General features: G+C 44.1%; 2 pseudogenes; one reads left to right on the top strand and one right to left on the bottom strand.

Moving 5' to 3' along the window:
- Window positions 1-10,096: 10,096 nt before the first annotated feature.
- LOC147446705 (uncharacterized) lies at window positions 10,097-12,565 on the top strand (annotated as a pseudogene).
- Window positions 12,566-14,781: 2,216 nt separating this feature from the next.
- Window positions 14,782-23,742, bottom strand: LOC147446706 (uncharacterized; annotated as a pseudogene).
- Window positions 23,743-24,146: the final 404 nt, after the last annotated feature.

Here is a 24,146-nt window from a genome sequence, read left to right on the forward strand (position 1 = left end):
GTTGATCCACGTTATTGGCTGAGAGAGAGAGAGAGAGAGAGAGAGAGAGAGAGAGAGAAAGAAAAGATTTTATCGTTGAGCTCGTATACACTATATCTCACCATGGGCATCCTTCAAGCCCTTCCAATTTCCAAGATTTGGTGGTTTTCTTTGCATCATAGTGTGATTTTAAAAGGGTAACTGACGGTTTTCATCGGTAGAAAATGGATGAAATGCTTAATTAAAACCAACCCTCACATTGGCACCCCAAATGAGGAGAAACATTGCCCAATTTACGGACCTTTTACCTGTTCTCATATATTTTGTCTTTTTTATTTTTAAGAGTTAAAATGTGGGCCATGCTTAAAAACCTATAAATTCTCTAAATTTTGACACGCAAGGGTGTCTATTAAAAATCAACCTCAAACACACACACACATACACACAGAGAGAGAGAGGATAATTTTTGAGCGCCCAATGAATGATGCGCAAGGAGGAGTAGGGAGAGAGAAAGACATAGCAAAATGTTCAAGGGTGTAGGAACAATTTAAAAAGACACTAAAAGTTGCAAGAGTCTTCAACAAAACGAATATCTGTGGAGAGAGAGAGAGGTTTTGCTGCCATGGGGGGGAGCATAGAATTTTTGAATGTCATAATTACTGTACTAGAATAATAGCAGGAGGCCTTAAGATCTATGTGACAAATCTTTACTTGAAGCATAATACACACGCACACACACACACATATATTTATTTATTTATTTACACACATAGATTCATACATTCATGTGTACACGCATACACATACATATACATATATATACACACACACAATAACACATGCATATGTATATATGTATGTGTGTGTGTGTGTGTGTGTAGGAAAAACTATCAAAATACCCCTCTAATTTGTGAAAATTTCCAAAATATCCCTCAATTTTCAAAAAGCCCAAAAATTGCCCAAATATTTTGTCACAAATTTCCAAGATTCCCTTCAATGTTTTCAAAATTCCCAAAATACCCTTGGTGGTGAGATCAAATTTCTCCAAAAACTTTGTAGCTTTTCATAACAAGACTCATTATCTTTGAATACAAGAAGCTAATAGATGAAATGCCTAATAAAAACCAACCCTCACATTAGAAAATGGATGAAATGCCTAATAAAAACAAGCCCTCACATTGGTATCCCAAATGAGGAGAGAGATTTCTCAGTTGACAGTTGACAGTTGACAGACCTTTTACCAGTTCTTGAATATTTTGTCCTTTTTATTTTTAAGAGTTAAAATGTGGGCCATGCTTAAAAACCTATACATTCTCTAAATTTTGACACGCAGGGTGTCTATTAAAAATCAACCTCATAGAGAGAGAGGATAATTTTTGAGCGCCCAATGAATGATGTGTCAAGGAGAAGTAGGGAGAGAGAAAGACATAGCAAAATGTTCAAGGGTGTAGGAACAATTTAAAAAGACACTAAAAGTTGCACGAGTCTTCAACAAAAGCGAATATCTATGAGAGAGAGAGAGAGAGAGAGAGAGAGAGAGAGAGGTTTTGTTGCGGGGGGGAGGGGGGAGCATAGAAATTTTGAATGTCATAATTATTGTACTATAACAATAGCAGGAGGCCTCATGACCTATGTGAAAAATCTTTGATTCAAGCATAATACACACACACACACACACACACTCACACATATATGTATTTATTTATTTACACACACAGATACATACATTCATATGTATACACACATACACATACATATACATACATATATATATATACACACACACACACACACACATACATAGACACATGTATATGTATGTGTGTGTGTGTGTGTGTCTAAGAAAAACTATCAAAATATCCCTCTAATTTGTGGAAATTTCCAAAATATCCCTCAATTTTCAAAAAGCCCAAAAATACCCCAAATATTTTGTCATAAATTTTCAAAATTCCCTTCAAATTTTCAAAATTCCCAAAATATCGTTGGTTGTGAGATTAAATTTCTCCAACGATAAAAAACTTTATAGTTTTTCATAAGAAGACTGATTATCTTTAAATACAAGAAGCTAAAACTAGAATTTGAGTTGGTTATGTAGGTTTTGGAGATAAATTGGTTCATTATTTTTAGACATAATATGTATATGTATACATACGTATGTATGCACACACACACACACACACACACACACACACACACACACACATATATATATATATATATATATATATATATATATATATATATATAGAGAGAGAGAGAGAGAGAGAGAGAGAGAGAGAGAAAGAGAGCTTTACGTCTTAAAAACAACCATAATTTCAATGAAATATCTATTCATAGAGTCTTGAACTCAAGCACACATTGTGTGTGTGTGTGTGTGTGTGTGTGTGTGTGTGAGAGAGAGAGAGAGAGAGAGAGAAAGAGAGACTAATGTTTATCATTTCTATATCATTCCAATTTTATTAGATGTTTCAAAGATTTAAAATAATTTGAGGTTTTTTCTATGATGTTAGAATATTCTATAACTTCTTTATTGATGTCAATATGGTGGTATTTTCTTTATTGGCGGCATCATTAAAGTTTCCATAAAGAAGATGCTCCCCTACTACGGATATAATGGTGGCAACTAACAAATTGAGTCCATGAAGTTTCTAGGAGGGAAAGAAATGTAGGTGGTGATCCAGGCTAAAATGTAAGAAAATAATTTTGATATGATCAAAAGATGAACTCTAAAGTAGGGTATGATATTCGTACTCTCAAATTTTCAAAGGATATAATGTGCATACAAAACGATGCTCTTCTACATTGCCTCAATGTTCGGCCTCATATATGTAAGAGAGCAGGAGCTAAGGAGCTAAGCCAAATGGTTGGTATGATATAGATTGTGCATAAGGGAATAGTCTCAAGCATGTAAATGGTTGAATACAATATGCTCTCACAAAGAGGAAGATTCTTTTGTAATTCTAGGAGAGAGGGAGAGAAAGATCAATGGCATGCATGATTTTTAGTCATCAACTTCATCTTGCACCACATCCTTCAGTTTAACATAAACAACTAAGCAACCTTATTCTACTTTCAGTTCTATCACATTTAAAGATGCAAATGACGTGAAAGTGTAAATGAAAAAATAGTGTGAACCTTATTGTATTAAGTTGCTTATGCATTATTGTGATTAAGCGATGATTTAAACCATTACTATGCTTGTGTAAAAAACATAGATAGAGATATAAGCGAGTCATCTAGAGAGAAACATAGATTGAAAGGTCAATCACATTCTTAATATTAATATAAAGCCAAAACATCTCTTTGAAACTTGAAACTTTCTTGGTACATTGGAAACTATGAGCCCTAATCTTTTCTTACACAATGTAGAAGTCATTGGTCCTCATCTTTAACAACTTACTAGATTACCCAGTTTGTACTTCTTGACTTGGTAGCACTTTTGTCAACCCTAGGTAGACCAAGGAAAAGACATCCTATAGGCTGTTATGATGTGCACTTCTACCATGTCTTGCTCATAAGAAAGACGCAAGGATAGAAGCAAGTAATAGAGTGGAGTAGAGACATTGAACCCAATTGTGTTCCTATCATTGAAACCAATTCTAGAACCCACTCCGTTTTCAAAAAAAATAAAATCACATTGACTTCTCTTAGCATTCATCTCTTCACACCATGCTAACTTATCTAATCTCTATCATCAAGTTTGGTAGCATTGCTAGATCAAGATAGACCAAAAGGATGACTCTCTCTCTCTCTCTCTCTCTCTCTCTCTCTCTCTCTCTCTCCCCACACCCCAATAGAAGAAGAGCACTTCTAAGTTTGTTAAACAAAGGCTAGCACCTCATGAAAGATAATGTTTATGAGAAGCTCCCAAGCTTGGTTTTAAAGTATGCTTTGCATTATCTTACATATTGACCAAAAGGAGGACTCTCTCTCTCTCTCTCTCTCTCTCTCTCTCTCTCTCTCTCTACCCACCCCAATAGAAGGAGAGCACTGCTAAATTTGTTGAACAAAGGCTAGCACCTCATGAAAGATAATGTTTATGAGAAGCTCCCAAACTTGGTTTTAAAGAATGCTTTGCCGCATCTTACATTTATTCATGTTCGTTAAAATCTATCAAGAGGTTGTGCCATGCATCATTTTTAGAAATACAATAGACTATACATGTAGAAAGAGAATATTAATAGTGTTCTAATTGGAACATAAGATAGCCATATGAGAATGCATGACATGTTTCCTTGACCGCAGCAACGCACGGGTCTCATATAAGTATATATGAAGCAACTTAAAATTTTCAAGGAAGGGGAGACCCTCCATGTGTCACATTTTGCTTCATTCCAAAGAGAACCTTTAAAAAACAGTTAATTGAAAATGCAAAAGTAAAGGGTGAGTACTAGGATGGTAGAAATGAAGAGACTTCTAAGGGAGTGTTGGCACCAGAAAGTCAAAAAGACCTTAATACTCTTTATAATCTATACTAATAGATAACGGGGGAGGGAATTCCGGCCTCCTCCCCCGGACACGTGGCAGAACATGCTTACTTCGGGCAAGTGTTCCTTGTTTGAACGACAACACAGCGAGCGAAAGTGAACTTAGCAAAGTTGTGACTGTGTGTGCCACTGTGCATGTGTGCGAGTGTGTGTGTGTGTGTGTGTGTGTGTGTATGCCTGAGAGAGAGAGAGAGAGTCGTCCCCCTCGCCTCGCCCACGTGTAGTTCCTCCAGCTGCATTTCAGGCGAGTGCCCTGCACATGACACAATGGAGAGGCAAGCCGATTGAATCAGTCTCCAGGCGAGAGCAGTCGCAAATTCGCATGCACAATGGCTGTTCTTCGTGGCAGGACGAGGCCGGTGAGGATGGTATATTGAATAGGTGGCGGCGATGCAGGTCTTGGTGAGGAGGTGGTCGCTTAAGGAAGCCGAGGCAGCGACCAGAGGATGTGGCATGCGGGTCTGGTGCGATGAGGTGGTGTGCGCCAAGCTGGTTGCGCACAAAGGAGTGCAGCATCAGGTGCGGCAGGGCGGAGATGAGGAGGCGGCGTTGCGAAGAGGCGGGAGAGAAGGAGGAGAAGGTCTTCCAGGCGACCGCTCGCACCTGCTCGGGGCAGCACTGCCCGCCCCACCGCCTCGATCTCCTCCAGAGAGAGAGAGAGAGAGAGAGAGAGAGAGAGAGAGAGAGAGAGAGAGAGAGAGAGAGAGAGATGCCAGGTGGCGCAGAGAGACAGGCTGAGGGGAGAAGATCGCAGGAGGAGGGCGAATGCGTAGAGAGAGGGGGACGAGAGACCTGGAGCGCAGGCCTACGCAGCAAGGCAAGCTACGAGGGGCGAGAGAGATATTCGCAAAGCCACTGATGGCGGGGACGCTCGGGATGCGCAGGAAGATGAAGACTGGATAGATTTGGGTCGAATTAAAGATAAAAAAATTTGTAGCTTTTCATAAGACGACTGCTTGCCTATCAATACAAGATGCTAAAACTAGAATTTGACTTGGTTAGGTAAGCTTTGGAGATGAATTGCTTCATTATTTCTGGACATAACTGCCTTTTCATGTGAGATAATTTCATGATGAGCACTCAAAAACGGGTCGCAATTGTTAAAAAGGAATGAAGATTAGAAAACATGAACAATTCAACCGAAACAAATAAAGGGTATTTTGGGAATTTTTGAAATTTGAGCGGTATTTTTGGAATTTCCACAAATTAAAGGGGTATTTTGGTAAATTTTTCTTTTTTCAAACATACAAAACATGTTTCGCCCCATAGTTTGCCTCATCTACAAATTGTTGTGCCCAGAGAGAGAGAGAGAGAGAGAGAGAGAGAGAGAGAGAGAGAGAGATATCTGCAGGAGAGGTATCGTCTCCCATCCAACATGACTCTCACCTCCTTGCTTCGCTCTAACGCTCACCTCATCGGCAACTCGCTAATCAGAATCGCCATTATTTTCAACACGTGTCGGCCTGCAGAGAGCGGGCATCCATGATCACCAGCTGACCCAGCTTCTTTGCCTTCGTCATGGACTAATATCTGCTGTGCTGTGCAGCATGCACTCATGCTCTTGCTAAGTGATTTGCGCTGCCTACTGACGTTCGTCCCCCCTCCGTTGGCCCGAGACATGTGGCGCTTACTTTGCGTGCTCAAATCCTCCCCTCATTCGACGACGCTCTTGATTTTAATTTTATACGATACCCTGTCAAGAGAGACCGACTCTGAGGGAGAGAGAGAGACACACATAGTGGATGTAGAGAGAGAGAGAGAAAGAGAGAGAGAGATGAATTTTGATGTTGATGGCCACGGCAGAGAAATTAAATGATATATGAACTTCAAGATTGAGGTCAAAAAGATATTTTAGCGTCTTCAAGAGGCGAAAATGACCTATGAGAGACAAACCGGTGAATCTGATTCCATGTTTGGATATAAAACATAGAAAATGAAACTAGAAGTGCTACTAGCTACAAGAGAGAGAGCGAGAGGGAGAGGGAGACCTCAAATGGTGTTTTGGGAATTTGCTCGAGCTGTGTTTTCGATGCTAGGGGCCATCTTCTCCCTGGTGACCTCGTTCTTTACTGACGGTGCAATTGTAGGAGTAGCGGTGTACCTAGCAACCAATATGATGCAAGCGGTGTCAGATGTTGTAACTGGGTTGCAGAGGGTGGTGGCCACGCTGGAGAAGTTGGTTGCAGCAATCGACTTCCTAGTGGCGATGAGGGAGCTACTGGAAACTGTGAATGACATTCACCAGTCGATGCCCCAGGTAGCGCCCCGCATGCAAGATCTACCATCAGAGGTAGACTGGGCGATTTTTGAGAACGATGTGGAGATGATGGCGGTGGAGATGCCGGAGTAGGTGTCGGAGATGGAAGACTGGAGAAGTTGGTTGCCAACCCCTCTACTCGAACACGTGTCCAAATTTCCAATGTTTTGCCGACTTCAGGTATAGTTCAGTGAGTGTGCTCTGCAACCTAGACACACACACACACACACACACACACATACACACACACACACACGGAGAGAGAGAGAGAGAGAGAGAGAGAGAGAGAGAGAGAGAGAGACTCAAAGAAGGGGAGGCACCACATGCCCACAATAATTATGGAAAGCACACCTACCGAGCTCGTGGTGACGGCTGAGGCGACATGTTGAGGGCTGAAGCAGCGGGGTCTATCGCACGCAGAGCTTGGCATTGTCAGTGCTAGGTACAAAGGTGGAGGGAGTCCAAGGGGGAGGAGTAGAGGATGTTGGCAGGTTTTGTGCATGTGGGGTAGGTTGGGGGCTATGGAGCGGAGGTAGTAGCAATGCAATAATGAACAGCCAATGAGCAAGTGAATGTAGATCAACAACAAGCCTTAAGGTCTTTGGACACTGCCTTCAAATGGTGTTGCAGCTTGGATTACATGAGCTGAGTGGTGACATCATGTAAAGTAACTCTGGCAGGGAAGAAGGGTCCTATGGATTGCACCAACACAAAGTACTATTACAAGTTTGGAACTCGCGATGGGGAGAGAGAGAGAGAGAGAGAGCTAAGGAAGAAAGATCGAAAGAGGAAAAGGACAACATGGAAGGCGTGGAGCTGAGGAAGAAGGGAGACAATTGCTAGCTTTGGTTACTGCGCCTGTAATGTAGAAGCGTCAACAACTACTCTCTACTGGTGGCCATCATGTTCATCACATGTAGAAGCTGCAATCCCAACGACCACCAACCTCATGATCTATTGTTGCTTCTACTGCATGCATGATCCATCCCTTTCTCCCTTTGCCTTCTCCTTAGCCCCTAATCCTCTCTCTATCACATCCTCCCCATTTGCATTGCGTAAATAGAGTCTTAGCAATGCTCAAAACAAACCTAGGTTTAATGTAATTCCACCTACAAATTTTAGAATCACTTACACTTGCACCTTGAAGGCATGTGGCATTACAAAAGATGCTGATATGGGCAAAAGAATTCACAATGATATTATTCATCAAGGGTTGTTGAAAGAAAACTTTATGCTTGGCACTGCCTTGGTCAACATGTATGCCAAATGTGGTGCAACACTTCATAAAGCACAAAAAGTTCTACCTATCCGGCACACCATCTCTTGGAATGCACTGGTTGCAGGATATACCCAACTTGGATAGGCCCAAGAATCTATGTGTTGTTTTTGACTGATGCAAAGCGAGAGTGTCTCTCCAGATGCAATCATATACGCTTGCATCTTGAAGGCAAGGTTCAGGGTCGGGAGGCTCTGGATTGTTTTCGACAGATGTAGAGAGGGGGGTCTCTCCAAATGTGGTGCAGTTCATAAAGTACAAAAAGTGCTTGAGGAGCTTCTTGCCCGATATGTTGGCTCTTGGAATACACTGATTACGAGGTATGCCCAACTTGGGTAGGGCCAAGACGCTCTGGATTGTTTTCGGTGAACGCAAAGCGAGGGTGTCTCTCTAGAATCTTGAAGGCGTGTGGCATTATGTGTCTGTGAGATAGATAAATAGATAGGTAGAGAGAAAATGACAAATGTCATACTAGGCTGCCGCCCAAGGCAATTGCACTATTGTCTCTTGGAATTCACTAAAATCGGCACACACACACAAAGAGAGAGAGAGAGAGAGAGTACTTTTCTTGATTTGCTTTATGAAATTTGAGAGGAGTAAGTGGTTGAGAGAGAGAGAGAGAGAGAGAGATCCAATTGCCATGCTTTTCTTAGCCGCAGCAACGCGCGGGTCACATACTAGTCTATAGTATATATGAAGCAGCTTAAAATTTTCAAGGAAGGAAAGACCCTCCAATGTGTCACATTTGCTTCATTCCAAAGAGAACCTTTAAAAAACAGTTAATTGAAAATGCAAAAGTAAAGGGTAAGTACTAGGATGGTAGAAATGAAAAGACTTGTGAGGGAGTCTTGGCACTAAAGTCAAAAAGACCTTAGTACTTTATTTAAATTTATGATACTTAAGCCTATAATTTTTGGGAGGCCTTTTCAAGTCCCGAGCCCTCAATTTCAATTTCAATTTCAAGGACGACCACTAAGTACTCCTATTTTTGAAAATCATTTGAAGAGTGGGTTTCCTCTACATTAGCCCTCAATTTTAAGGATGACCACTAACTACTGTTATTTTTTAATCATTTAAAGGGTAGCTTTCCTTTACATTTTGAAGGCCATAAAGGATTTTTGGCTTGCTAAGGGAAGGCCTTAGTGTTGGGCTAGGTTAGGCGGACTTTGACGGATGGCGTCCAGGTGGACGGCCACCATTTGGGAGAAGGCGTGCGACAGTAGGTGAACTCGCAAAGGGTTGCTGCAGGTGAACTCGCCAGACAGAAAGTAGACGGCTCCAAGCATAATTTTGCACGGCATGCCTAGCATTGCCTATGTTTACATGCGTGGGAGATCTATGAAAAAGGAGAAGGGTACTGGCCTTTGGGCTGCAGACGACTGCAGACGCGTAGTCTAAACGAGTTACGACTCACGAGGCTAGCCTAGCCTGCCTGCCAGCCTGAAATGAGCTCTCTCCTTTTCCGTCTAAAGAGTGGATGCCTGAACGTGCACTGTGAGCCTGCCAGTACGTTGTCTTCTATCATTATTGTAGGAACGAAGAAAAACACCACAGCAGTTGATTACGCAGACACACACAGAACCTTAAGCACGTGTTCATATTATTCTGAGACCCGAATGGGCATTATACAGTTCGCCCGCACCCTTTTAATATAGGGGCGTGGCTTTTGATAAATTTAATGTCAATATAGAATATGAATTGGTTTTATTTCCTATACACCCCCATAAAATCAATTCCCTAATTCAGTTGATGTCTGCTACAAAACTCTGGTTAGGCCCAAATGTGAGCAGCAGGCTTCAAACTTTTCAGATACGAAGGGCTTTGTTAGAAAGTCTGCCCACATACTTGCTGTTGGAGTGTGTTCCAATTCAAGCTTGTTTTTCTCAACAAGCTCTCAAATGAAATGGTACTTAAGGTCAACACGTTTTGTTTTTTCGGAATGTTTCGGATATTTTTGTGGGAAATAATAATCCACATCATCATCATAGTCATCATACACGTCATGAGATGCCAAGAGGCGCGTGCAAACTCCAAGAATCACACGAACGCTGTAACTGTATTCACGTGTATATAACTACACCTTCTCTTGAATACAATCATCGCCTTCTTGTCTAGCTCTGCGTATCTCTCTGTCCCTTCTCTCTCTCTCTCACCTTCTCAGTGAGTTCTCCCTTTTTCTCACATGGTATCATCGCAGTGGTGATCCTGGCTCACCTTGAAGGTGTGCCACCACAACCCCTCTGCGCAGTACCTCTCCGAACCCTGGCAGAGCCAACTCACCCAGCCAAGCATGGCTGATGAAGAAATCGCAATTGAAATCTTCCTTCGGAGCCTTACTGATGATGTCACACATCATCCGGTTCGTGGTGCAGTTGAGCCTGTACTCGCATGTGGCTTCTCTCCGAGCACGTGCCCTCCCAAAGAAGTTGATGCCGCAACTATCACCATTGCTGCAGCTGCCGAACCTTCTGTAGAAGTAGACCCTGCTGCAGACGCCGCCGCTGCTGAAAATCTTGCTGCCGAAAACGATGCTGCGTGCGCTGGTGCCTCCACCCTTGCGGCCATGCCATTCGTCAACCATGCAGCAGATGACGCTACAACTGCCGTAGGTCCTACCTCAACACCTTCAGACACCGATGTTGCCGCAACCCTACCTGCCGCCCTTGATGCAACCGCTGCAGACGAAGTGCGGGCAGCCAACGATGCAACTGTGACTGACGTCACGCCTGCGGCACAACCTGCAGACGAGCCTACTACGGTCAATATTGCCACCACCCCTCTCGAATTACCAACTGCTGCGGCCAAGAAGGATACCCTTGCTACCGCGGTTACTGCAAGTGTTGCCATCATAGCAACCATGGCCGTTGTTGCGAACCTCGCTTCCCCTATCCAGAAGCCACTTGGTCATTCACAACCCATCAATGGCCAGAATGCTGCACCTGCTGCAACATTGTACTCTTGCAATGAGGCCCCCTCCGTGCTCGGTGCCCTCCAAGAACCCAAAACTGCCACATCAGTCATACCCTCTTCCATACAAGGGCAGCAATATACTGGCCAACTGGGGCCCAAGCTTGCCTCTCAGGCCGAAGCCCACTCCTTCTATGGCGATCCCTTGCATGCCCACATAGAGCCTCCATTGGGCGTCTGTACCCATCCAACATGCCATCAACCTGATGCTACACAGCCAGCAAACCCCGCTCTTATTGCTCCCAATTTTGCAGTTGGTAGAGCCATGTGTGCAAGTTTTCAAGGCTCCCCTTCTGCACCGTACACAGCCGCTCATGGCTGACTACGTGGATGCGGATGACACCGCCATTCAAGCCTTCCTTGAAAGCCTTGCTGTTGAAGAACCTGCTTTGGTTAAATCCATCCATGCCCGGCCCCTTGAAGTTGCTACCCATCAAGCTGCAAGTCATGCTCCTGAAGCCTCTCAACAACTTGCTCTCGAAGCAGCCATGCCTACATTCTCTCAAGGCTGCCCCGTTGCTGCCATCCGGTTGAGGCATTCAAGTCCTCACGTCGATGCTCCTGCACCAACTGTCCCTTTCGCTGGCCCCAAATACCAATTTGATCCAGCCCTTGGAGCCTCTTTCTATGCTGCAAACTTTGTGCCACCATTGAAGTCTGTTGCAGCTAAAGATGATGCTGCCACCATCGAAGTGTTTCTCGCTTTCCTAGACAATTCTTTCAAGGCTCAAGTGCAAGTGTCCCTACAAAGCCTTGCTATGATGAGACTTCTCTGAACGCTACTCCAACTGATCTCCTTCAAGCCACCTTGGATGCTTCTTCCAATCCAATATCCAAATTGGATTTATTTGATGCTTATATTGTTGTTCCTCTTTCACCTGAGCATCATTTCCACTCTTTACCGGTTGAGAGCCTCTTCCACACGGACTCTCAAGCTGTTGCCACTCCCCTCAGTTGCTTTCCTTTGACACTTACCAATGCTCAAGCATTACAAGCACCAGGCAAATCCCCACTTCCATGGATATCAATCAACTTTGATCCAGGAGGTGAAGCTTCTCATGGTAGGTCACTGCTCCCTACCAACTCTCACTCTACCATGTTTGTGCTTCAAGTCTTAACCTCAACCTCGACATCGACTCACACGTCCCAAGTTGGATTCTTTTTTTCATTTCGCTTGCGGGGGCGAATATGTGGTTTACAAGCTCGTGAAATCACTCATGGAGTGGACGTGAAGAGAAGTCCTTCAAAGCTCGTTCAATGAATCAATCAGAGTTGCTAAGCTTCGCCATTATGAAGTCAGACCTTGATCCATGTTGAAGACCTCGGAAGTCACACCAAGAATAATTGCATACGCATATTGTATTTTTCCAAAGCATGTAGATTGAATCTCACACTTTTCACATGCGTGCCTCTGTATAGATGATGTGTCTTAGGGGGGCGTGTGGGAAATAATAATCCACATCATCATCATAGTCATCATACACGTCATGAGATGCCAAGAGGCTCGTGCAAACTCCAAGAATCACACGAACGCTGTAACTGTATTCACGTGTATATAACTACACCTTCTCTTGAATACAATCATCGCCTTCTTGTCTAGCTCTGCGTATCTCTCTGTCCCTTCTCTCTCACTCACCTTCTCAGTGAGTTCTCCCTTTTTCTCACAATTTTGCCAGGTAGATACATGATATGTTGTCACAAAAGATCTTCAAGGAAGGTTTATCAATCAACTTCAACTCTGCTAACAGTGTTCGGAGCCAGATTCCTTCTTTTGCAGCCATTGCTACGGCTACAAATTCTGCTTCAGCAGAGGAAAGAGTCACTGCAACTCGCTTCTTTGATTGCCAAGTCACAGCAGCACCTGCCATCATAAAAGAAAAGCCCGGAGTAGATCTTCGAGAGTCCATTCCCCCGCCCCCCCCCAATCAGAATCAGACCAACCAACCAAGGAGTTGAGAGGCTGATGAGATTGAGAGCGGATACAGTAGACCATGTGTAGGTGTGAAACGTAAGTATCGAACAACTCGTTGCAGGGCTTTCCAATGCATGAGGCCAGGATTGTGCATAAAGCGAGAGAGAAAGTTTATGCTGTGACACAAATCTAGGCGAATGCCAGTGACAAGGTAGCGGATTTTACCAATTAGTTGTTTATAGGGAAACTGTTGCATGTATGCCTTGTCGCGATCGGTAGTGGGACAATCAGCCAAAGACAGTTTACAGGTGGCGGCCAATGGAGTTGTGGCAGGCTTAAGTGAAATCATGCCAAACTGTTTAAAAATTTCTTGAACAAATTTCGACTGATGAACTAGTAAAGTGCCTAGCTGGCGATCACGTTTAACCTGTAAGCCTAAAAAATATGTGAGAGGGCCAAGGTCTGTAATGGAGAAGGCGCTGGCAATCTCAGATTTGGCCTTAATTACTTCAGATTTGGTACCAAGGAGTGGTATATCATCAACATACAAAGCAACCACCAAGGGAGAATGCTGAGTATGACGTATATAGATATTAGGCTCAGAGAGAAGACGTGTGTACCCGAGTGATAGCATTAGCTTGTTGAAGCGCTGAAACCAAAGTCGCGGGGACTGCTTCAATCCATAAAGAGAGCGAAGTAGATGGCACACATACAATGGATGCTCCGTGGATACGAAATGTGGTGGCTGCTCCATGTAGATCTCCTCGGGAAGGTCGCCATGCAGGAAGGCGGTTTGCACATCGAGATGATGAAGTTCCAGGTCAAGCAGCACAGCTAAGGCAAGGAGAATGCGGAAGGAGGCCATCCTCAATACTGGTGAAAACGTCTCATTATAATCAAGGCCTTCAACTTGACTGAAACCACGAGCAACCAAGCGAGCTTTATAGCGTGCAACGGAGCCATCAGGATGATATTTACGTCGGAGAACCCATTTACAAGTGATTGGACTCCAGCCAGGTGGTAATGGAACTAAGGACCATGTTTTATTTGCTTTGAGGGATTTAACTTCGTCCTCCATAGCAGCATGCCACTCAGCAGCATCAGGACTAGAGAGAGCATCTCGAACAGTTAGGGGATCATCATCTGGATCAACAGTGGGAGTGCTGGAGAGAGCGGAGTACGCATAATCTGGCTCAAAATCTGCAAACATGGCGTCAATACGAGCTGAAGTAGCATAGATATCATCCAGTGTACGAGTATGTACTGGTGGAAGGGTTTGAGGAAGTAGTTAAAGCATTCCTCATAACTTGTTCTTGAATGATAGTGGGTATCAATGTAGGTATACTCAGGTTTGCAGCAGCAGTTTTAGTGGTGATGAAGGGCTGCCATGATGGAGGAAGTGAGGCAAGTAATAAAACGGCTTGTACTTCAACGGGTAGATTTAGACCTGACAGTAGAACATCATCAAGGCTCAATTGCCAGGTTTTTAGAAAATGTTCTACATCGTCACTCTCAGCCAATATAGAGACTGTCACAAGTTTGCGAAGATGAGCGACCTGTGAAGATACATCTGTATGTAAATAGGTGTCCTTTAACTGTTTCCAGATTTCACTTGACGTGGTCAACGTCCTAATAGATTGTTTCTGTGCATCCTCCATGTGCAGGAGGAGTTCAAGCCGGGCACTATAAGGTCTCCTGCCTCCCAATCTGTGACGGCCTGTGCATTTGCTGCAACAGTGGGGTCTGCTTTAGGGTCGGTTCCATCGACCACAGAAAGCAGGTCTTGCTTTTTTAGAACAATTTCCATGGTCATGCGCCATGGTTGGTAATTTTTATCAGACAGTTTGTCCAATTTGTACGTGCGCGATGCTCCAGCCTGTGCCATGCTCGAACTCTGTCCGGATCAGAGGAGCGAGGCCAGGGGAGTCTGCGCTACACGTGTAGGATTGGCGTGGTTTTGGCTCCTAGACCAGGCGAGATACCATGTAGGAACGGAGAAAACACCACAGCAGTTGATTACGCAGACACACAAAGAACCTTAAACACGCGTTCATATTATTACTTGGTGAGCCAAAGGTCCTTTTTTGGATCTTTGAACTCACAAGTGGCCACTTGCCATGACCGAAGCCATTGCCCTCAATTGGAATCACATGGCCAGGAGCCTCGCAGAAAAACCAAGTAACAAGAATAATGATGCTTTTTATTATGTGTGCTTGTGTTTTGAAGGTCTGCACAGAGTTGGTCACCCCACGGCTCTACAAGCATCGCAAAGCGCAGTTTCTCACAAGAGTGGCAGGAGATTCCGTCCAACGTTTTTGACATGTATGCCAAATGTGGTGCTAGGAAGCTGTGGGCTGTTTTTAGCAGATGCGTAGTGAGGGCCTATCTCCAGATGCAATCACCTATGCATGCATCTTAAAGCCTTGGTAAACATGGCTTCTCTCACAATCGCAGCACATTGCAGATCAGCATCTTCTCTCAAGCAAGATTTTCAAGGAGACATTGCAGAATCTATGGATCATGAAGATGAAGAGGACCCTGCGGACACTCCTTCCTTGTGTGGGGTCTTGGCCAAGGTGATTTGTCGCGTCTCTGTGACTCTTCTTGACGCCGCTTCTGACTCTGGTAGGCTGTTGGCCTCCTGCTTCATTGGTTGATGAGCGCAAGAAGGGAGCCATTATTTGCATCTTTACTATCGATGATGCACAGTGCTGGCCATCCAATTTGAAGCAGTTCCCTTGCAAGATCATCACCCTCTTGAAATTTCTCCCCAAACTGCATGTCTCTTGATGAGGTGATGGATAAGCACAAGAAGGCAGCCCACTTATCTTGCACAGATGCATGCCTTCTGGTGGTTCGATGAGCGCAAGAAGGCAGCCGTTATTTCATTAGACAGAAAATTCAACCCTCTAATTGACTATACTTGTTCAATACCATAGAGAGCACCATTCATAAAAAAAGAACTAGAGAATCTGACACAGCTGTGAAATGGCGAAATGTCTCCTTCGAGCTCATTTTGGGAAAGATCACAAAGCTCATCTTAGTGTGATAATTTTGAAAGAAATCCCAAAGGAATAGGCAGATGTCCAGAGAGCTCATTGTGGGAAACATTGAGCTTCACCAGGCTGCGTATTTTATCGAGCTCTGCAGGGATTTGGCTGGTGAGGTTGTTGTGGCCCAAGTTCAGGCCTTGCAGCCTACCCAATTCTCCCAAACACGGAGGGATACTGCCAACCAAACCATTCTGCAAGAGGTCTCGAGTAGTAAGATTATGAGGTGGATGTAAGCCATAACCATTTGACAGGGGAAATCCCTTCGGAGTATGTGAGGATGGTGTCCATGGTGGGCTTGTACGCCAAAAATAATAACCTAACAGGAGGCATTTCCAGCTTATTCATAGACAGCTTCTTATGGAATCAAGGACAATCTCTAGATTTCAGCAGCAACTATTTTGATGGTGTCATTCCCAAGAGTTTGGAAAACCTTTCCAGCCTTTTCTACTTGGATTTGACAGCAATCAATTCCATGGCTAGATTCCAACGGAGTTGATTTGTCTCTTTCAAGTGGCTTATCTAGTTTTTTTTGGACAACCACTTATCAAGTAGAATTCTTTAGAAAGCTCCCCCAAAATGCTACCACTCAGCATGTTACCTTGAAGCAAAATATAGACCAAAACAGAGCATTTGCCGATTTAAGGAGGTATGCTGCAATTAAGCTTGTTGTAAGAGAGATCCAATACTCCAAAGTGTTGGGTGAACATAGAGTCTGGCATGTTGAATTCTATAGTAAAAGAGCATATCTTGTTTGGAATTGCTCCATCGAGCTGATTATGAGATAGAACAAGGCAATCTAGCCCAAGTAGGTTTGGGTATTCGGCCACCTAGATTGTAGCAAGCTGTGAACACCTCCGAAGGTTAGGAGGAATTGCTCCAATAAAAATGTTGGAGCTAAGAGTGAGGGTCACGTAAGATTCGCCAACATACCCAACTCGGCTGGAAGGGGCCCTTCGAGAAGGTTGCTATCCAAGCACAGTTCATGCAATATTTTGAGGTTTCCTACAAGGGGAGACAAACTCCCAGTGAGGTAGTTGTCTCTCGCTGATATCTCCATAAGGGAATCGGATTCCCAAAGCTCATTAACGGGCAATGCCACTAGCATTGCCATCCCTGCAAAGTATCTTGGAATGTTCCCTGTGAGTTGATTGCTAGTGAGTTCTATGTTTGACAAAGCAGTGCATTTCCAAAATGTCGTATTGATAGTGCCATTTAAAAAGTCCCTATTCAAGAATGGTTGTGAGAGGTGGGGTGCATTGAAGATCTCACCAGGTATAGAGCCTGAGAGTTTATTACCATCTAAGCTTAAGGTGATGAGTGAAGAATAGTCACCCAACTCTTTTGGTATGCTCCCTAAGAACTTATTGGTTGCCAATAAGAGAGAAGTTACCCTTGCCAGCTGCCCAGCCAAGTGTGAGAACTTAGAGATTAACTTAAATGTGATTAATATCACTATTAATTAATATGCTAATGTCAAGACATAAGAGAGTGCAAGATAGAAATAGAGAAATGACAATAGATTGCACTTGAATGGAGAGTGAAGACCTTGTTACAAATGAGGGCAGCTAATGGGATTTATATACAAGTTGACGGAGTGAGGATTATCCATCACATGGGAATTATAGGTAGGTGGGAATAGACACATGTTGAGGCTTGCATAGGTAAAAGGGGTCCATGTGGGAATTAGGGAATAGAGGTAGGTGGAAAGGAAGTCCACACTTATTATAATCATAAGTTACTTTTACATCCCCCCTTAACGGTGGACTTCTCGTTGTAACATTGAGATTGATGAATAAAAGAGCTTTGTGAAGTAGCCATGTCGTAAATACGTGCTATCCCCCCTCAATGAGAAGTTCATCCGGTGGGGATCAAACTCAAATTACGCGATGAGGCTGTTTGTTTAGAGGCGGGCACAGACTTGGTGAGAAAGTCTGCCCAATTTTCTGCAGATGGAACATACACTAGCTTGATGAAGCCATTTGCGACTAATTCTTTCAAGAGATGGAAGCTTATCTTAATGTGTTTGAGCTTGGATGAGAAGGAGGGTGATTTTGTAAGTGCGATGGTAGACTAAATATCACAAAAAAGAGTGATTGGATCAGTCGAGATATTGAAGGGTAGCTTCAATTCGTTGATCAATTCAGAGATCCAAAGAGCCTCGCGGGAGGCAAGAGGAGCAGCAACGTATTCAGCTTCAGTAGAAGAACTTGCAATAGAACATTGTCGTTTGGTTTGCCAAGAGATAGGACCATCAGCCAAAGTGAATACATAGCCTCCTGTAGAAAAACATCGAGGGTCGTCGCCAGCCCAGTTGGCATCAACATATCCTGAAATAGAGATGGGGCTAGAGGGGCCGCAATAGTAAGTGAGGGCATAGTGTTGAGTGGTGCATAAGTAGCGAAGGGTGCGCTTTGCAGCTTGCTTGTGCACTTTACAAGGCTTTGACATAGAGCGAGAGAGGATATGGCATGTGTAGGAAAGATCGAAATGGGTGCAAGAGATAAGATAACGTAATTGTCCGCAGAATTTTGGGAAATGAAAGGATGGGCAGTAGAGTGCATCAGTGTGAGTGTAATCATGAAATTCAGGAGCAAGCTTGTGCTTAACAGGCAAAGGGGTAAACTCAGGGGTTGAAGCAGACATACCATAGAAGAGGAGGAGTTCTTCAATGTATTTGGATTGGGATAATTGGATAAATTTACCTGCTGGATCTCTTATGACCTCAATGCCGAGAAAATAAGTCATAGGTCCTTTGTCGGTTACTGGGAATTCATGAGAGATGCAATCAATTGCTTGTAGCAACATGTACTCTGATGTGCCAACAAGAGGAATGTCATCCACAAAGAGGCCTAAGATAGCCATGCCTTTAGAGGTCTGCCATATGTAGATATTGTAGTCTGCCATAAGACGTTCCTAGCCACATTTGAGCAAGTAGTGGTGCATGCGGATATACCACTCTCGTGCAGACTGTTTTAAGCCATAAATGGGCTTATGCAATTTACATACATAATCAGGGTGGTGAGGGTCTTCAAAATGAGGAGGTTGTAGCATATAGATGAGCTCTTGGAGCAAGCCATGTAAGAAGGAAGTTTTTATATCAAGATGATGTAAAAGAAGATTAAACTTAGCAGCAAGTGCAATAAGAAGCCGAAATGCAGTCATACCCAGTACTAGCGAATAGGTGTCGAAGTAATCCACACCTTGTTGTTGAGTGAAGCCGCGAGCGACAAGGCGTGCCTTGTAACGATCAACTGAGCCATTGGGGTGGTATTTCTTCTTTAATAGCCATTTGCAAGAGACAATGTTATGATTCTTAGGAGGTGGCACAAGCTCCCAAGTGTTAGCTTCTTCGAGGGCTTGGAGTTCATCCAATATGGCAGCATGCCACTCCTTGATCTCACTAGAAGCGAGGGCATCGAGAACAGAGAGGGGAAGGGCATCTTCAAGAGGCTCTGGTGGATGTTCAAGAATCATTTCATCACTGAGGACAACAGAGAAATTGGTGGCTTCATAGATCTCGCGAAGAGAGCGGGTGCGACCATGCGAGCTAGAGGGGGCTTGGTCCAAGTGTATAGCCGAAGTGTGTTGCGATGGCAAGGTGGCAGAAGTAGAGCTATGAGGCTCGACTTCGTCGACATCTGCTAGGATGGGAGTAACTGGCAAGGTTTCGTGGGAGTTGCGGAAAAAAGGTGAGACCGGTAGCGAAGGTGATGGGAGCTCACGAGGTGGAGCACCGAGTATCTGCGGTGTGATGGAAGTAGCGGTAGTCGGGACGGACGGTGTTGGTGAACTGTGAGGAGATGGGTGCAAGAGGTGGTGCAGGAGTGTTGCCGATTGGCTGTGCATGAGAATACGAGACACGAGGAGGTGGATGGGCAATGAGGAAAGGCCTTTGGATGGTTAAGGGAGGTTCAAGATTGTGCCTAGAAGGGTGGGAAATTTGCGTGGGTGTGTGTGTGGGTGAGGCCGTCAACAAATATTGATGAGAAGAGTGGACTGGTGATGAGAATGTAGGGTGCAATGGTGGAGAAGATTTGCATGAGATGATAAATTCTTCACCAAACACGACGGTACGGGCAAAGATAAACTTGTGATGGTCTGGGATATAGAGGCGGTATGCCTTGATGCCAAAGCGATCACCATAGTCGAAAAAAGTTGTGCGTTGAGCACGTGGTGATAGTTTTGATAAAGGTTGCGTCACAAGTGGGTATGCAATGCTTCCAAAGATGTGAAGGTGGCCAAGATGAGGTGGGTGACCGTGCCAGAGGGTGTAGGGTGTAGTAGTAGGATTGTGGATGGATGGAATGCGGTTTTGAATGTAGCACGCAGTGGCGGTATCTTCTTCCCAATAGGTGTCTGTGAGGCTAGCTTGAAGAAGCATGGCACGAGCAGCTTCGAATAGTGTGCGATTCTTGCGCTCGGCACGTCCGTTTTGTTATGGGTGGGCGGTGATGGAGAATTCATGTCGAATACCAGCAGAAAGACATAGATCTTTGAATGCATGAGAAGTGTATTCCCCACCATGATCTGTGCGGAGAGTTTTAATATGGCAGCCATGTTTAGTTTCAACTAATGCCTTGAATGTGCAAAAATGAGAGAAGGTTGAGGATTTCTCAGCCATGTAGTAAGTAGTTGTGTATTTTGAGAAATCATCTATAAAAGTAAGCATATACTTATTGCTAGTGAGGGAGTTGACGGGCAATGGGCCACAAACATCAGAGTGGATGAGGTCGAGAGGTGCAGTGGCTCGTGATGATGAAGTGGGGAATGGGACATGATGTGCTTTAGCAAGAATGCAGCCCTCACAAAGTGTGATGTGAGTGAGGTGCTTGGGAAGACCTAGTGCAAGTTGGCGATGAGTGAGTTGGTGCAAAACATGTTGAGAAATATGTCCTAGTCTATAATGCCATTTGAGTGTGTTTTCTTGTGTTTTTATGGATGATGCAGATGCATGTGCAGGCGATGAGTCACCCAATGGATAAAGACGCCCAGTTTTGGGGACCAAAACTGTGACATACTGACCATCTTTGTTTAGTGCCGAAATGTGGCAGCCTTCTCGCATGAATTTGATGATGATGCCGTTGTCGGTTAGCTCGCTGACAGAGATGAGATTTTTCTTGAGACTAGGGACATAATATACGTGAGAAATAGTGGTGTGTAGGCCATTAGGTAGGTTAATGACAGCATCTCCATAGGCTTTGGCGAGCTGGATGCTGTTATCACCGAGGCATACTTCTAGAGGGTGTTCTAGATAAGTGATGTAGGATAGCCAGTGTAGGTGATATGTCATATGATGGGTGGCGCCCATATCAAGTAGCCAGATATTGGGATATGAAGTGGCTATAGTGGTGGCATATAGTTGCAAAGGATAAGATGGGCTATCATAAGTAGATATGTTAGCATAATGAGCTTGACCATAAATAAAAGGAGATGGTTGGCCATGGCGTGTCCCCCCTTGAGGGTAAGAAGGATATAGATTAGGGTGAGAGATAGGACGATTACCTTGATTGCGTGGTTGCCGACAGTCCTTTGTGAGGTGTCCAAAGCGATGACAGTTGGCGCATTGCTTTGAATTTTGGTGATTGTGGTGGCTTTGAAATTGCAACTTTCTTCCATAATTATTGTGTTGTCGAGGAGGGCCCGAATGTTGAGGCTTCTTGCCGTTGTAAGGGCGTGAGTTTCTTGTCATAGTGACAAGTGTTGTGGACTTCTGCGAGCTGCTAGTGTTGTCGCGAAGCGTTTCCTCCTGATGGATCTTGGCTACAAGATTTTGTAGCTGCAAGTTAGCCGTAGTGGCTTGTGTAGTGATAAAGGCTCTCCATGATGCAGGTAGAGAAGCCAATAAGAGCATACTTTGAAGCTCTTCAGGGATGGCAAGCCCTGAGATAAGTACTTCATCTAGAAGTATTTGCCACGTCTCCAAAAACTTGGAGGATGACTGACCCTCATGCATGGTAGTGTTTACCAATTTCTTGATCAGGGAAACTTGGTAGACGAGGTCAGTGTGCTCATAGTTCTTCTCAAAGAACTTCCAAATGGCGCTAGCAGTAGTTAGCTTTTTCACCATTTGGACTTGCCGATCTTGGCAATGGAGAATGAGCTCCATCTTGGCACTATTGTTTCTACTATGCCAAGTATTATAGGTGTCGATGAAGTATGTTGAATCTTTGTCTTCGGGGTCTTCGGGGTGGTCAGGTTGCTCTTCGACTCCTGACGTGACGTCCCAAAGTTGCAGTTGCGTGAGGTAGAGTTCCATCCGAATCTTCCACACTTGGTAGTTAGTGTCGTTAAGCTTGTTGATAATGTAGCGGGGCTTGTAGGTGGATGCGGAAGATGAAGAAGCTAACTTGGCCATCTTTCGAGGTTCCGGATTCCTTGAAAAGAATGGAGAGTGAGGCTTCGAGTGTCGGCTAGAGAGATGGAAGACTCTTAGCGCTAATTAGAAAAATTAATCTTAAGCTCTATCGCTCTAATACCATGTGAGAACTTAGAGATTAACTTAAATGTGATTAATATCACTATTAATTAATATGCTAATGTCAAAACATAAGAGAGTGCAAGATAGAAATAGAGCAATGACAATAGATTGCACTTGAATGGAGAGTGAAGACCTTGTTACAAATGAGGGCAGCTAATGGGATTTATATACAAGTTGAGGGAGTGAGGATTATCCATCACATGGGAATTATAGGTAGGTGGGAATAGACACATGTTGAGGCTTGCATAGGTAAAAGGGGTCCATGTGGGAATTAGGGAATAGAGGTAGGTGGAAAGGAAGTCCACACTTATTATAATCATAAGTTACTTTTACACCAAGATGGTAATGGCCCATTGAAATGGTTATTCTCCAAAGACAGAGAACTGACAAGCTGAAGGTTCGCAAGCTCATCCGAAAGCAGATCTTGGAGCTGATTTAAAGAGAGATCGACAATTTGCAGACTTTTGCAGTTCCTCATCGAAATCGAAAGAGACCCATTGAAAAGATTGTAGGGCATGATGAGAGTGGTTAAGTTTTGGAGGCAGCCAATGGAGTCAAGAATATGTCAAATAGGAGATTGTGAGTGAAATCCATCTTTGTCAATGCCTCCAAATTGCCAATTTCTATCGGCAAGGACCCCGAGAGTTGACATGAAACCATGTAGAGGTTTGCTAAACTGCACAAGCTTCATATTTCTTTAGGCAATGCGCCCCTAAACAAGTTTTTCCGGAGCCACAAGTCCGTGGGAGCAGTTAGATTTCACAAATATACTGGCAGGGGGGTTGTTAGAGCATTGCTAATAAGGTCCATATACACGATCGAGGCTTGCAAGAGAGCCTAACTCTAGCAGAAACTGTCCCTAGAGCTTATTTCCAGAAAGGTCCATGGTTGCAAGGACATTAAGGTTCCCCATTTCAGGAGGAATGCCAACTACATGTGGCTCAAGTTAGAAGGTTTTCGAGTGACACCGGAACTGACCCTGACAATAGCTGATTATTGCCAAGGTCAAGCACCTACAACTTTGACAAAGAGCCCAACTCAGAAGTCAAGATAACAACGAGGAGGTTTCCGTGCAAGATTAGCTCCTCCAGCTCATGCACATTCTCTATTTGCAGAGGCAAGTGACCAGAGATCGCATTGAAGCTGAGATCGAGATGTTTCAGGCTCTTCAATTCCCAACACCCATAGAGATGTTGCCCAAAGAGAGAGCAGGTGACTCGGCCAACTTGTGCACATGACACACGCCTATCCACAAACTTGGAGTAGCACGGTCGGAGGCCGAGTTCATCAAGGACATTGCATCCTCAAGCTCATTCTTGAAGTTCATGAGCATACGCGCTTCGGAGTCTTCTGCATTTGACCCAACGAACAACAATGAGAAGAGGAAGAAGAAATAAAACAGTCCGCTTTGCACATGCATGATAGACATGGTGTGTGCCTGTGTTACTGGGGAAACATGACAAAGAGTGTGTGCATGTAAGGTGTCTGCACGAGGTATGGCAAGTGTGTGTGTGTGTATATTGTGTGTGTGTGTGTGTGTGTGTGTGTGAGTGGTTATGTCTCTCTGTGTGTACCTCATGTACATCACTCTTTTGCAACAATCACTTACTCCATGGCAACAGGCGGTTGTGCATGAAACGAATGTGCATGAGAGTTGAGTGTCATGTGTGTGTACATGTGTGCTCAATGGACGAGGTATGGAGTAGAGAAACGGGGTACTTTGATGTTGGTGTAGTA

Source organism: Adiantum capillus-veneris, chromosome 12, assembly GCF_014529385.1.
Source record: "Adiantum capillus-veneris isolate H3 chromosome 12, ASM1452938v2, whole genome shotgun sequence".
NCBI lineage: Eukaryota > Viridiplantae > Streptophyta > Polypodiopsida > Polypodiales > Pteridaceae > Adiantum > Adiantum capillus-veneris.